Source organism: Myotis brandtii, unplaced genomic scaffold (assembly GCF_000412655.1).
Source record: "Myotis brandtii unplaced genomic scaffold, ASM41265v1 scaffold5045, whole genome shotgun sequence".
NCBI classification, from domain to species: Eukaryota; Metazoa; Chordata; class Mammalia; order Chiroptera; family Vespertilionidae; genus Myotis; species Myotis brandtii.
The window spans coordinates 52620-59446 of NW_005369238.1; the positions used below are offsets into that span (position 1 = coordinate 52620).

Sequence of the window (6827 nt, forward strand, 5' to 3'; positions counted from 1 at the left end):
AGCCCGCAACCCAGGCATGTGCCCTTGACCAGAATCAAACCTGGGACCCTTCAGTCCACAGGCCGATGCTCTATCCACTGAGCCAAATCAGCTAGGGCAATGGTCACTCTTTTTATTGTAGTTATTCTAATAGGTGTTAGGTGTGTAGTGGTTTTACTTTGTCTTACTTTGTATTTCTCTAATGAATAATCATGTTAAGCAACATTTCATGTGCTTTAGTCCTTTTTTAGATCGATATTTCTATCTAGTATCATTTTTCTCCTGGTTTAAGGACTTCTTTTGACATTTCTTGTAAATGTGGATTTTCTGATGATTAATTCAGCTTTTGTACTTAAAAGTGTTTATTTTTGTCTTTACCTTTGAAAGATATTTTTTACTGGATATAAAATTCTAAGTTTGCAAAGGTTTTTTTTCCCCTTTTACTATTTTAAAGAACTTATCCTACTCTTTTCTCATGTACATCGATTTTGATAAGATATCTGCTGTCATCTTTATCTTTGTTCCTGTGTAGAGAATGTGCTTTTTTTTTCTTTGACTGCTTCTTAGATGTTTTTCTTTACTACTGGTGTTGAGAAATACTGTTAATATTTCTTACACTAGGGGTTCATGGATCTGTAAGTTTATAATTTTAAACAAATTTAAATAATGTTTTAGCCATTATTTATTCAAAAATGCTTTCTCACTTGTCCTCTCTTTCAGGGACTCTGGTTAGACCATTGGCATGAGGTGCTCTAATTTGTCCCTTAGTTTACTAGTGCTCTTTTAATATTTTAAAATTCTTTCTTCTCTGTGTCAATTCTGAGCAGTGTTTATGGATTGATCAATCTCATTATAGGTCATGTTTCCCTACCCTTCAGTTTGGGCTGGATGTCAAACATTGTGAATGTTATTTTGTGAGGTGCTGGATAGTTTTTGTATTTATATAAATATTTTTTTGAGTTTTATTCTGGAACACAATTAATTTACTTGGAAACAATTAGGTCCTTCCAGGTCTTGCTTTTTAAGATTTGTTCGGTGATAATGGACCAGTGTTCCATTCAGAGCTAATTATTCTTTCTGTGTCCTTTACCCACTGCCTCGTGAATCATGAGGGTTTTCCCATATGGCTGGTGGGAATAAGAACTCTTCCCATCCTTGTGGGAGTCCCAGGCATTATTACCTGAATTGTTTTAAGTGATTCTTTCTACAGCCTCAAGTAGTTTTCTCACCCACATACACCAATCAGTACTCAGCTACATACTTGCAGGCGACTCTCTGCAGATTCCAGAGTTTTCTCCTTGTAGCTCTCTTCTCTCAGGTATTCTGTCCTGAAAATTCTAGCTACTTTGGTTTCACTAGACTCTCACCTCTATCTCCTTAAGTCACAGAATTCCTGAGCTATGACTGGGTTTCCCCTTCCTGCCCTACAGTATGGAAACTCACCTCATTTGATTCCTGCCTCTCAGGGTCATTGACCTTTATTACCGCACGTACAATATCTTCTAAATTCTTATTTTATATATTTTGTCTGCTTCATATAGTTTCACGTAGGAGGATAATTCTGATCTTTTACTGCATCTTTGCTGGAAGCAGAAGTCCTTAATTTTGTGTATCTGAATTTTTATTTGGTATTGCTTTCTTTACACTTGCAGAAGTTTTTGTGGCCCAATGAATTCTCTTAGCTTCAATTTGTATGAAATGTTCTTATTTTTCCTTTATTTTTGAATGACATTTTCACTGGTTTTATAATTATAGAGTTTTCATTGTCATTTACCATTTCAAAAATGTCATTTCATTATTTGGCATTGTGAGCCGAATTGTGCCCTCCCAAAATTCGTATGTTGAAGTTCTAACCCCCAGTACCTCAGAATGCAACTGTATTTGGAGATAGGGCCATATAGAAAGAAGCCTTTGTAAATGCACCAGAAGATGATGGCCATCCACGAGTCAAGGAGGGAAGCCTCAGAAGATAACCAGCCTGCCAACACCTTGATCTGGGACCACTAGACTCCAGAACTGTGAGGGAATAAATGTCTGTTGTTTAAGCCACACAGTCTGTGGCACTGTCATGGCAGCCATAGCAAAGTAATACATCTGGCTTGCACATTCTCTGTCAAGAAATATAAAACTATTTTCAACTTCATTGCTTAACATGTAGTGTGCCCACTTTCTTCCTAGTTGCATTTAAGAATTTATCTTTATGGCTGTTTTCCTGCAAGTTGATTATAAGTGCTTGTTTGCGGCAGCAGTCTCCGGTGTTTACCTATGCCGCCATCTTGCTCGGAATCAGGTATTGCTTTCTTTACACTTGCAGAAGTTTTTGTGGCCCAATGAATTCTCTTAGCTTCAATTTGTATGAAATGTTCTTATTTTTCCTTTATTTTTGAATGACATTTTCACTGGTTTTATAATTATAGAGTTTTCATTGTCATTTACCATTTCAAAAATGTCATTTCATTATTTGGCATTGTGAGCCGAAATTGTGCCCTCCCAAAATTCGTATGTTGAAGTTCTAACCCCCAGTACCTCAGAATGCAACTGTATTTGGAGATAGGGCCATATAGAAAGAAGCCTTTGTAAATGCACCAGAAGATGATGGCCATCCACGAGTCAAGGAGGGAAGCCTCAGAAGATAACCAGCCTGCCAACACCTTGATCTGGGACCACTAGACTCCAGAACTGTGAGGGAATAAATGTCTGTTGTTTAAGCCACACAGTCTGTGGCACTGTCATGGCAGCCATAGCAAAGTAATACATCTGGCTTGCACATTCTCTGTCAAGAAATATAAAACTATTTTCAACTTCATTGCTTAACATGTAGTGTGCCCACTTTCTTCCTAGTTGCATTTAAGAATTTATCTTTATGGCTGTTTTCCTGCAAGTTGATTATGGTTTGCCTGGATATAGTTTTCTTTTGTTTTATGTGCTTGGTTTGTGTTACAATTATAGATTTCACCAGTTTTTTTTTAAAAGGCCATTATTACTGAAATATTTTTATTACCACCCTTCTTCTGGGACTTCAATTATATGTACATTAGGCCACTTGATCCACAGGTCCTTCCGTCTCAGTTCATTTTCCCTGTGGGTTTTTTTTTTCTTCTATTTTTTCTTCCATTTGTCAGTTTGTGTTGATGTACCTTTAATTTTAGTGGCCTTTTCTTATGTAGTGAATTGTAAAATTTCAGATATTTTTGAATTCTAAAAGCAATGTTTTTATAATGCCCTCTTCTTTCTTTATGAGGTTACATCTTCTTTTAAGTCCTGAGTAGATTTATAAAAATTCATATAATGTCTTTGCTAATTCTATTATTTTTGTTTCTGCATTTGTTTTCTCCTGGATAATGGCTATTGTTTTGCTTCTTTGCGTGTTTAGTAAGTTTTGATTATATGCTAGCCTTCTCAACATTGTTGTTTTCATTTCCAGACGTTTGATATAGATTATTTTTACACATAATTGGATGTTTTATTTTGTTGTCTTCTTTTTAAACACTAGTGAACGTGGTTCTGACAGGTAGTTATATAACTTACACATCAGCTTGATACCTTGGAGTCTTGCTTTTAAGCACTATTAGGGCAGGTCTAGAATAGCTTTTACTCTACAGCTAGTTTAACTCTACGACTAAGGCATACATTTTTAAGTGTCCATTTTGAATACCCTGCATTTTCAACAAGAACTCTACTCTGACAGACTGTAAATACACGCCCAGCCCTGTGGGAGCTCTGAGAACTCTTCATGTTACAGGATGCCGGTGGTTTCCTTGTGGAGTTTTATCCTATGCATGTGCAATGTTATGTTCAGGAACCCCTATTCAGATTTCTGGAGATATGTTCTGGATAGTCCTGTGTCTCTGCATGAAAATTCAAGTTTTTCTGGCCTCCCTAAACTCCAAATTTGTTGTCCGAGTTCTGCTTGAGTTCTGTTTACCTGCACTATGGTCCATTAAAAAATTCTTCAGACTTTGGCCAGAGTGGCTCAGTTGCTTGAGTGTTGCCCCATGCACTGAATGGTTGCAGGTTCAATACTCAGTCAGGGCACATGCCTGGACTGTGGGTTTGATCTTCAGTCAGGGAGCATACAGAAGGCAACCAATCAATGTTTCTCTCTCTCTCTCTCTCTCTCTCTCTCCTCGCTGAGGATTTCAAAAAAAAATCTTCAGGCTTTTATCATCAGGATAAGTATAGGAATCATCACAATTGTTTTCTCCTCCTGGACCACTGTCCGGTACTGCCTGTGTTCCACCACCTGAATATAGTTTTATCTGATATTTTGACCAGTTTGCAGGTTATTTTCCTTGAACAGCAAGATGACAAGTCTGACCCCAGTTACGTTAACATGGCTGGAAGTTGAAAGCCTGCAACGAGGATTTCATTTTCAACCATTTCTGTGTAAGTTGTATTGTGGAAAGGCAACAGTTCTATCAAAAGTCTGTTTTATGTCTTGGTCAGATTTTGTTTTATTTCTAGATATATTCACACATATGTCAAAATATGAATCAATGCTGAATAAAAAGTACACCTAAATACTCATATAGACAGAGTCTAGAGAAATTCTAAAAATCCACATGCTCATGTATTATAATAGCTATCTTCACATATCCCTGAGCTTGTAGGTAAGTGTACAGTGATAGCACGTGACATTAATATGAGAGGATTTGCAATAACCTTGGAGAAAATAAAAATGAAAGGCAGTTATGTTTATTTTAACGTATAGTTTTGAAATTGATTTTAGAACAAGAATAATCCTTTCAAGCAGGAAAGGGAGAATTACAACAAATTTACATCCCGTACCACATATGCTTTTGAATATATTTACTTAGGTGTGAATTAAATCTATGTGAAACTTTTAAAAATTTAATTAAACATTTCTTCAGCACACCCTGTGTTTCAATTAAGAGTGGTGTTAGGAGCCAAAAATAGAAGACACGTATTTCCTGACTTTAAGGAATTTACTATTTAGTTGGGGAAATATGATAGGAAAAAAAATCAGAGCTAAATGAGTATAAGTGTTAGTAGTATACTTAGGTCTCTGTAGTCTGTAGAAAATTCAGAATTGTTGATATACATTATATCCGCAAGAATCTGATGGGATTCCATTGTGATAAGGAACCTTGTTGGGACCGAAAGCAACACAAGGCATCATGCCCTGCAACCTGCAAGGCCAAATGCCATTTTCATTCCTCAAAAGGGGTATGGCTCTCAGTGGCATCCTTTCCACTGTTCCCGGGCAAGGAGAGACTTAAGTTGCTCAGATGGAAGCTGCATTCAGAGCTCCCTGCTCCAGCTGTGCTTCTGACAGCCATGGCATGCACTGGAAACTGATATTCTTTGTTTACTTGATCCATTTCTAAATCACTTACCAGAAGGTTTTCTGTGTAAAGTCTTAAGAGGCACTCTAGGGCAACTTAAAGTACAGCGGGTGTGGCTCTGTGTGAGAAGAATCTCTGAGAAAGAAGAGCTTGGTGGACAAAGGAGATGTACCCTTGGCCTTCAGGCCATGCTGAGCAGTAGAGGGGATCACTCCAGAATTGTTTCACAAAATGTAATTTATAGCAGAGTGTCATTTGTATTCTATAAGAAAATAATGTGAACATGAATATTATAAGTTTAATGTTGACCTAGTTCTAACACTATGTATTGCACCAGAAGTAAGATGCCTTACAAACCAACAGGCATTCCTTCCCTTTTCCATACTCCCCCTGTGGTCCCATGCATTTCTTCTCTTCTCACCCATCTCTCCCATCAGGGTCCTGTTTCCTGGCCCCTCATCTCTCTTAACCATTGTTTCCTTATTTTTGTGTGTGTGCATGAGGGAGTATATTAACATTCCTGAAAAATTTTATTAAAATCAGTATTTGGACATCTAAATGAAGGCAGTTTTCCACATCAATATATTGGGAAACGATGCAGTATGCTAATAACACTGTCATTGCTCATAACCTTTTTGGAATCCATCTTTCACAAATAGGTCATGCCATAAACCTAATTAATTTCAGTTTTTAAAACTGAAATTCTATTTATAAACAAAAGTTTAGAAAGGTGTATAAATAAATTTTTCACTTATGTCACCTTCTAATGACTTGATTATTTCAGAAACTCTAAGAAAAAATAACTTTTGCTTCTTATCACAGTTTGTTAAGGTGATCTGAAAAAGGAGTTTCCAAATCATTTCATAAATGATATCATCACACCCCAAAGTTCTGGCCTCTTAAAATAAATGTGATGTTTTAAGTTTTTTTCTATTTGAGTGCATAGTACAGAGTTCCCATATACCCCTCCTCCCAACCTAACACAATTGTCCTTATTAATATCTTGCACTGATGTGCTGCATTTGCTATGATTAATGAACCAATATCGATACATTATGAGTAACTAAAGTCCTACTTTACATTAAGGTTCACGCTTGACATTGCACAGCTTATGGGTTTTGACAAAGGCATAATGCCATTTACCTGCTATTACAGCACCATAAAAATAGTCTCAACACCTAAAATCCACTGTGCTTCACCTGTTCATCTCCCCCCTCCCCCTGGCAACCACTGACCTTTTTACTGTTTTGATGGTTCCGCCTTTTCTAGAATGTCATATAATTTCCTATCTATCTAAAGAGAATAAATTCCTTCATGGTTTTGGTGTCTCAATAGCTTAGTTCTTTTATCACAGAATAACAGTCCATTATATGAATGTATCCATTTTTTTGTCAATCACATATTAAGGGGCTTCTCAATTTCTTCTAGTTTTTGGTAATTATGAACGAAGCTGCCTAACATGTGCAAGCTTGTATGTGGGCATTAAGTTTTTAACTCAAATGGGTATGAGTGCTGGGTCATGTGTTTTTAAAAAAAAAAAAT

At 36.7% G+C, this 6827-nt stretch overlaps 1 long non-coding RNA gene across 1 annotated transcript in view; it reads left to right on the plus strand.

The window, feature by feature from the left end:
- The first annotated feature begins 4174 nt into the window (after positions 1 to 4174).
- The window catches only part of LOC106727948, a 27426-nt gene continuing 24773 nt past the window's right edge, over positions 4175 to 6827 (plus strand). The window contains exon 1 of the long non-coding RNA XR_001364184.1: positions 4175 to 4365. This is a non-coding gene — a long non-coding RNA (uncharacterized LOC106727948). The remainder of the gene's footprint in view (positions 4366 to 6827) is intronic.